At 45.0% G+C, this 8,977-nt stretch overlaps 1 non-coding gene across 1 annotated transcript; it reads right to left on the bottom strand.

The window, feature by feature from the left end:
• Positions 1 to 2,475: 2,475 nt before the first annotated feature.
• On the bottom strand, positions 2,476 to 2,582 carry LOC129669712 (U6 spliceosomal RNA). Its single transcript, XR_008719067.1, has one exon. It is a non-coding gene; the product is annotated as a U6 spliceosomal RNA (small nuclear RNA).
• Between the last annotated feature and the right edge of the window lie 6,395 nt (positions 2,583 to 8,977).

Raw genomic sequence — 8,977 nt, 5'->3', positions numbered from 1 at the left:
ATAGTTTATTCACTTTGTATCCCAGCTGTAGCCCCCTCCTTCATTTCCTCCCAATCCTGCCCTCCCTCCCTCATGTGCTCCAATTCCCCTCTCCAATTCACTGATATGGGAGGTCCTCCTCCCCTTCCATCTGACCCTAGCCTATCAGGTTTCATCAGGATTGGCTACATTGTCTTCCTCTGACCTGGTAAAGCTGCTCCCACTCAGGAGGAGGTGATCAAAGAGCCAGCCACTGAGTTCAGGTCAGAGACAGTCCCTATTCCCCTTACTTACTTCCCTATATTCCTTATAGGGAACCTACTTGGAGACTGAGCTGCCATGGGCTACATCTGTGCAGGGGTTCTAGGTTATCTCCATGCGTGGTTGAGTATCAGTCTCAGAAAAGACCCCTGGGCCCAGATATTTTGGTTATTTTGCTTTTATTGTGGAGCTCCTGTCCTCTCCAGGTCTCTCAATCTCCCCCTTCTTTCATAAGATTCCCTGCACTCTGCCCAAAGTTTGACTATGAGTCTCAGCATCTGCTTTGATACCCTGCAGGGTAGAGTCTTTCAGAGGCCCTCTGTGGTAGGCTCCTGTCTTGTTCCCTGTTTTCTCCCTCTTACAATGTCTGTCCCATTTGCCTATCAGTATGAACTGATCATCTTCCCGGGGTCCTCTTTCTTGTTTATCTTCTTTGGGTGTACAGATTTTATTATGTTTATCCTGTCTTATAGGTCTAGTATCCACTTATAAGTGAGTATATACCATGTGTATCTTTCTGCTTCTGGGATACCTCATTCAGGTTGATCTTTTCTAGATCCTACCATTTGCCTGCAAATTTCATGATTTCCTTGTTTTTAATTGCTGAGTAGTATTCCATTGTATAAATGAACCACAATTTTTGTATCCACTTCTCCACTGAGGGACATCTGGGTTGTTTCCAGATTCTGGCTATTATGAATAAAGCTGCTATGAACATGGTTGAGCAAATGTCCTTGTGTACTTGAGCATATTTTGGATATATGACTAGGAGTGGTATGGCTGGATCTTGAGTTAGTACTATTCCTAATTGTCTGAGAAAGCACCAGATTGATTTCCAAAGTGGTTGTACAAGTTTACATTCCCACTAGCAATGAAGGAGGGTTCTCATTTCTCCACATCCTCTCCAGCATGTATTGTCACTTGAGTTTTTGACTTAGCCATTCTGATGGGTGTAAGGTGAAATCTCAGGGTTGTTTTGATTTGTGTTTCCCTTGATAACTAAGGACATTGAACATTTCTTTAAGTGTTTTTCTGCCATTCAATAGTCCTCTACAGAGAATTTAGCTCTGTTCCCCATTTTTTTAAATTGGATTACTTGGTTTGCTGCTTTTCAGCTTCCTTAGTTCTTTATATATACTGGATATTATCCCTCTGTCAGATATAGGGTTGGTGAAGATCATTTCCCAGTCTGTAGGCTGTCATTTTGTTCCATTGACAGTGTCCTTTGCTTTACAGAAGCTTTTCAGTTTCATGAGGTCCCATTTATTGATTGTTGATCTTAGAGCCTGTGCTGTTGGTGTTCTGTTCAGGAAGTTGTCTCCTGTGCCAATGAGTTCAAGGCTCTTCCCCACTTTTTCTTCTAACAGATTTAGTGGTCTGGTATTATGTTGAGGTTCTTGATCCACTTGGACTTTAGTTTTGTGCAGGGTGATAAATATGGATCTATTTGCATTTTTCTACATGTAGACATCCAGTTAGACCAGCACCATTTGTTGAAGATGCTGTCTTTTTTCCATTGTATTGTTTGGATTGTTTGTCAAAAATCAAGTATCTGTAGGTATGTGGGTTTATTTCTGGGTCTTCTATTCGATTCCATTGATCCATCATTCTGTTTCTATGCCAGTACCATGCAGTTTTTATTAGTATTGTTCTGTAGTAGAGATAGAGATCAGGGATGGAGATACCTCCAGATGATCTGTTGTCATACAGGATTGTTTTAGCAATTCTGGGTTTTTTTTGTTTGTTTGTTTTCCATATGAAGTTGAGAATTGTTCTTTCAAGTTTTGTAACGCATTGTGTTGGTATTTTGATGGAAGTTGCATTGAATCTGTAGATTGCTTTTGGTAGGACGGCCATTTTCACTATGTTAATCTTACCGATCCATGAACATGGGAGATCTTTCCATCTTCTGATATCTTCTTCAATTTCTTTCTTCAGAGACTTGAAGTTATTTTTTCAAACAGGTCTTTCACTTGGTTGGTCAGAGTCATACCAAGGTACTTTATGTTATTAGTGGCAATTGTGAAGGGCGTAGTTTCTCTAATTTCTTTCTCAGCCCATTTGTCTTTCATATCCAGGAGAACTACTGATTTTTTTTTTTTTTAGTTAATTTTGTATCCAGCCACTTTGCCGAAAGTGTTTATCAGTTGAAGGAGTTTTCTGGTTGAATTTTGGGGGTCGTATACTGTCATATCATTTGCAAATAGTGATACTTTGACGTCATCCTTTCTGAACAAAAATATGGAAGTCTTCAAGAATTTGCCTGTCATCCTTGCACAGGGGCCATGCTAATCTTTTCTGGATTCTTCCAATTTTAGTATATGTACTGCCAAAGTGAGTGCTGCTCATGTATTTGAATGCTTAGTCACTAGGGAGTGGAGCTATTCGAAAGGATTAGGAGGTGTGGCCTTGTTGAAGTGTGCCACTAGGGGTGGACTTTGAGGTTTTAAAAGTCTATGACAAACCCATAGACAGTCTCTCTCAATCTGTTTGTGTCTAGATCAAGATGGAGCTCTCAGCTACTGCCCTAGCACCTGCTGCATGCTGCCGTGCTCCCTGCCATGATGATAATAGACTAAACTTTTGTCATGGTCATGGTAGCAATTCACAGCAATAGAGCAGTGGTTAAGACAAGAGCTGAAAGTCTGCCCTGTGCTCTCCCTGGGCAGGCTAAAGTTTCTTTGTTAGACCTTCTCATGAGCCCTGTGCTTGAAGGTCAGTATGACTCTGGGTCTATTTTAAACTTTGTTCTAAAATCTAGCAGGAGTAACGACAGCATCCTGGAGATGCAGAAGGCATGCAAGTTATAAAGGTCAGGGCATCATGGGCCAAAGTGGGGCCTCACTCGGGCTGCAGTGGTGAGCAGGAAGCCCAGCAGAGGGGGCATCTGAGGTGGTGTTGCTGAGGCATGGGGCATGTTCAGAGACAGAAGTTCTCAGTGGCTGGGGCAGAGTGGGGCCTGATGCAGAGAAGGAGATGGCTGGGAACCACCTAAACCAGTGAGCTTCTATCATCCCTGGTAGGTGAGGATGTTGATGGATAGAGACAGAAGTAGCTGTGTGTTTGCTCTTAGCACTGTAACTCCAGCTCCTTTTAAATTTTATTTCTTTTTATAGTTTTTAATAAGCGTGTGTGTGTGTACAGGTGTGCTAGTGTGTTCATGTGGAAGTCAGAGGACAACTTTAATGAATCAGTTCTCTCCTGTCACCTAGTGGTATCTTAGAATTGAGCTCAGGTTGTCAGCTGTGCACACAAGTGCACCTTCTTCCTTGAGCCATCTCCCTGGCCCTGCAGCCCATTTCCTATGGAAGGCATCAATTAGACTCTGCCTCTCCCCCACCCTAAGCCACTCTAGCCCACTTTGTGGCTTCTCAGACCATGCAAAATAAGTCTGACATCATCCAAGTTCCCCCTGGCTGCAGTGACCGACTGGGATCTCTGCTTCAATATATCAGTTCTCTATTTGCTGTCTGCCTTAGTGCTGTGCTGTGAGATATCCTTGCCTTGTCTGTTGTCCTCCAGTGGACACGGCTGAAGGATGAGAGAGGCTCAGATGTTGTATATATGGTACTCCAGTCCCTGGGCACAGCAGTGGGATGAAAGGTTTGAGGATCATGTGGTGTATCTGTGGTCCTCCTGGATTAGTGTAGGGTGAAGGGTGTAAGGCTCATGTGACACACCTCTCTAGGCTAGATCTGACTATGGGCAGTGAGAATCCATCCTCTGGTTACATAGGTACAAGCTCCCTCATGATAGCTGGGTTCTAGGCCATGTGTCCACCTATGACAGCAGACAACGCATCAAGAGGGTGCTTTTGTTCGCTTCCTGCAGTCCAGTAAGGAATTAAGCCATCAGGGATAGTGCTTGCTGAGGTTCCTTGGGTAGGTTAATGCTCTCCTGGTGTCTCAATTCCTTAGAGCTCTGTCTCATTGCACCTAATACAACAAACCACATGGGACTGCCTCTTGGCCTGACATCTGGATCTCTATATTCCATTCTACCCATGCACCTTCCTGGTGGGAATGTTCAAGGTGACAAAGAGCTGAGGGTCACTCTGTGGGCACAGGGGCTGAGGATCACTGTCCACTTACCCAATGTGCTTGCTAATAGCCTTAACTGAAGAGGGCCTAAGATTACTACCACTGAGGAAACAAACTTCTGGGCATGTCTAGGAAGGAACTAGATTAATTTAGTTTAGGTTGAAAGTTCTCCCTAAGTCCTGGCAGGACCATTCCAGAAGCAGGGTTTCTGAACAGAATGAAGAATGTGAGCTGAGAACCAGTAGTTTCATCTTTCTTTGCTTCTCATTTGAGGATGTAATGTGATCATCTTTCTCAGGCTCCTGCTAACATGACTTCTCTGCAGTGAGGGACTGCACCCCCAAACTGTGAGCCAAACCCCCCCCCCAGGTGTTTTTCCACAGGCAGCTAATAGAGAAAATTGGTGCCAGGAGTAAGATTATTCATGACCCTGTGGCTCTTAGACCTTTGGAACTTATTTTCAGGAGTAATATGGAAGAATTTTGGATTTTGTACTGTAAGTAGAGCTTGTTGGGTCATCCAGTTGGGCTTTTGGAAGACAAGAATGTCAAGAGAAGTGCAGATAGAGGGAGCCTAGCTCATGAAATTTCACAGGGGAACAAGGAATCTGTTGGGAACTGGGCTGGATGTGCTGAAGTAATATTCTGACAAATAATTTGGCCTCATTCTGTGTCATGAGAACTCAAGCGAGGGTGAAATAAAAACACAGATCAGCATGGTTTTGGAGGAAATTTCAAGACAACGTAGCCTGCAGATTGTGGCTTGGCTTCTGCTCACTGTTTTTATCGAGACATAAAGAGAGAGAGTGCAAAAAGACATGAAAATATGAAGTTTGATGAAGAAGAAATATGAGTGGGTTAAAGTCGTGAAGTGGGAGGAAGCATAAATGTTGAAGAGATGGAGATCAGGTGGTGGTGTGAGTGAGAACATGTTGCACAGTCTTGGATATTTAACACTTGATCCCAATTTGGTGGTGTTCTTTGTTGGAAGTTTAGGTGATGCAGTCTTGCTGTCCATTCACTGTACACATTTTTTTTTTTTTTTTTGACATTCTGGTCTCCCAGATTTCCAACAGAATGGCTCAGTGAGCTCTGCTTACAACACAAAGTCTCAAACTCTTCCACATTACTTTCCTATTTCCCCAGCACATAGCAGGGGCTTTCTCTTTAACAATCTGTATAAGTTACTTTCCTGTTGCTGCAATAAAACACCATAATGAAGGCAACATATAGAAGAGAGTTTTGTGCTTACAGTTACAGAAGGACAAGGCTCCTCCATGGTGGGGAGACCTGGAAGTGGTGTGAGGCTTTAATCGCAGAGCCTTCTCCCAGTTACATTCTTCCTCATCATGAGGTTCTTGGCCCTTTGATTTATATATGAAATGGAATTGGCCCAGGAAGAGGCGATGAATTCTGTATCCTCCTATGCTAAATGGCAGAGCTATTTGAGCCCTTTGGAACCCAGGTGATTTCATCAGGAGCTCAACATGCTGGACATGAAGCTACAGCCTCTGGTCTTTGCCCTGTTGGTTTTCAGTTTTGCTTTGGTGCAATATTTCTTGCATGTTTTACTCCACCCTTTGGATTGGGAGTTTTTGCGCTATGTTATTGCATGTTGGAAATATGTAACTTGTGTTTTTGATGTGGAATTTGCCGTTAAGATTGCCTGAGTCTCAGAAGAGACTACACATTCACATTTTGAACAGTCTCGGAGCTGTGAAGGACTCTGGGGCCTTTTGAAGTTGGGCTGAATGCATTTGGCAGTGTGAGATGGCCGTGGAGACATGGTATAGAAGGCTGTAGCTTAAAAGTGATAGACCAAGAGTAGAGACACGATGATTAATATAAACTTCCCAGGATGTAAAACCACCTATTCTGTGGGTGTGTCTGTGAGGAAGTTTATAGATGTGGTTAGCTGGGGGTGCAGACCGGCTGTGGTCAACACCATCTTGTTGGCTGCACTCCTGGAGTGAGATGAGCCCCAGCTTGCTGCTCCCAGCTGGGGAACTGTGGCCAGCAGCCTCAAGTTCTTGCCACCGCGATTTTCCCACCACTAGGGGCTCTACCCTCAACCTGTGAGTTAAAACCACCCCTTCCTTCTAAGTTGCCTCTGCCAGGTGTTCTGCTGCAGCAGTGAGGAAAATGACTGATAGAGGGGCAGAAAGCAGCTGCCCAGACGGAGTCTTCGCCTCTGTGTGCCCGTGCCCCTATCCCAGGCACAAAAGCAGCCATTGTCTGCATCTTTATTTTACAGGGCTGCAGCTCGTAACCACTCTTGTCCTCAGTGATGAGATTTGCAACCATATTATTAAGTTTCATTAAAATGCTGCTGGCAGGATGTGGACTCATGTGCCCCAACCCCAAGGATGGGCATGTCAGCTGGTTGTTGCTCACTCGGAAACTCACAATCCATAGAAACCTCTTACATATGGCTGGCTAATTTCCTGACTGTCCACCCTGTTCTCTACCCACTGAGTGACCCCTGGAGGAAGCAAGGCTAATGCCTGTATTTCAGGAAGCCACAGGCCATGTCTAAATGCTGGCCAAGATGCATGTGGACCCATCCTAATTAGGCTTGCTTTTCCATTGTCTTTTCTGTGAGTGTTTGGGCTCAGTCTACTATGAGTCTGTTCTTGAGGTCCTGAACTATAGAGAAGGGCTGCCTGGGTCTCCTTCCAGTGGAATCCAGTTTGAGGTTCCATCTGTGTTGCTGTGTCTAGACAGTTGTCTTTGGTGACTGCTTATCAGTGGAGGTGGAGTGTGGCATGTGTTCCCTAGGTCCCTTTTGCTGGTAAGGATGTGCCATTGCTTCCAGGAATGCCATGACCCACGTGTTCATTCATTGTTTTCCTCCAAAGAAGATTATACAGCCTGGGGCACCAATTGAAGCCTTGTTGCCTGAGAGGCCACATACTTACACACATAGCCTGACTATTTCCTGCAGTGCTCAGAGCTGACCCTGCCTCTCGTTGTCTCTGAACTACAGCAGCATGGTCATTAGGGTGAGGTGCCAGTTTTTACACCTGTCTGAAACTCTGGTACAAGAACCCTGAAAGCCTGTAAGATCAGGAATTGCAAGAGGTAAGAGTCTGTGATTCTGCAAGGGTTCTCCCTGCCTGCAGGCTCCCGTAGGCTCTCCTGAGACCACTTGCTTCAGCCTTGTCTTCTGTTCCACCTATAGCTCTTATTCTCCTCCGGGGCATCGCTTACCCTATCACCCAGTCAGTGTCCTTGCCCCACTTAGGTCTCTTGGACTCAGTCAATTGCTGCGGGCACCTCTAAGTCATTCCTGAAGTTCTCTTTCCTGCTTTCTCTCCTTCTCTCCTTCGATACATATCTGACTCTCTTGAATTTGTCTGTCTCTCTTATACACCGTGCATGCAATAGCAAGCCAAAGGCCCCCAGGCCACAGAGGCTTGGGGCATTGCAGAGTGTGTAATTGTATATTCACTTTTCCATGTAAACCCAGTGACTAGGCTGGGCTTTGTGCTGTTCTGTCATGCTCTAAACAGTCAGGGACGTCAAGAGGGGGAAAAAAAACAATGAAATAAGTGTATGACTTTTTTTTTGTTGTTTTGGGTTTTGATACTAGGAATTGGCCTTAGGGCTTTGGGCAGACTAGACAATGGCTCTACCATTCAACTACTTCTTTAGCCCTCATTTTCACTCCTTAAAATTTTAGGATATGGAACTAGAAAGATGTTTCAGCAGGTTAAAGTACCTACTGCCAAGCTTGACAACCTGAGTGCAATCCTAGGAATTCACATGATAAAAGAAGAGAACTGACTCTCACAAGTTTTCTGATCTCCCCACATGTACCATGGAATGTGCCTGTTTGAGCACACAGACTCATAGATAACATAAATAAATGTAAGATTTTAGGACATGGTCTCACTAAGTTACCCAGGATGGCCTTGAACTTGGATTCTTCTTGCTTTAGCTTCCCCAGTAGCTAGGGTTACAGGTCTGCATCACTAGTGCTGGCTTTGAGTTGGGACATTTAGAAGATGAGCTCAATATTGATTTTGTATTTGAAATTGCATAGGCCATTTTGACATAGCCCCAGGTTTTGATTTTCAGCACTGCAGACCCAGGACTCACGTGGTCACTGAGAGCTAGCCGATGCTTTGGGAGGAGAAGTGCCCAAGGGTCTTCTGTAGGGAACAAGAGAGTCCTTGCAGAGAAAGGAAGTGTATCAGTGGCAGTTTAGCACTGATTCCACGGGGCAGTAAGCTCTTGACTGTATTGGGTTAAATAAAATATGTTATTAAAATTACTTTCACCTGTTTCCCATTTTTTGGTGTAGCCATGGAAATTACAGTAATGCGTAGGAGGTTTGTGTCTGTTTCTTTTGGACTTTCTGGCCTACAGGATACCAGGAAGAGAGCAGCTCAGCTGGGTAGGAGGCCAAGTAAGTGGGGATGAGAATCCTACCCCACCCCAAGGGGCTGGGCTCAGCCTGGCATGAGGCCTTGGCCAGGAAGAAAGCTCAAGGCCTGAGCCAACCATCACCGGGCTGGGTGATGCTGGGTCAGGGTGTGACAATCGGCTTTCTCCCAGGGAACTGAGTTGTGTCCGTATTCAGGGTGATCTCTGCAGGGGAGGCCCCACGTCTCCCCCCCTGTGGGCCCTCTGCACTGGCAGGAAGTGCAGCTCCGCCGACATGCTCCCTCCTGACCTCTCTAGAACACAGAGAGC

This window comes from Psammomys obesus, unplaced genomic scaffold (genome assembly GCF_907164565.1).
Source record: "Psammomys obesus unplaced genomic scaffold, mPsaObe1.curated_primary_1811, whole genome shotgun sequence".
Lineage (NCBI taxonomy): Eukaryota > Metazoa > Chordata > Mammalia > Rodentia > Muridae > Psammomys > Psammomys obesus.
Note: the sequence above shows the minus strand (reverse complement) of the source record. Positions and strands in the feature narration are given on the sequence as shown.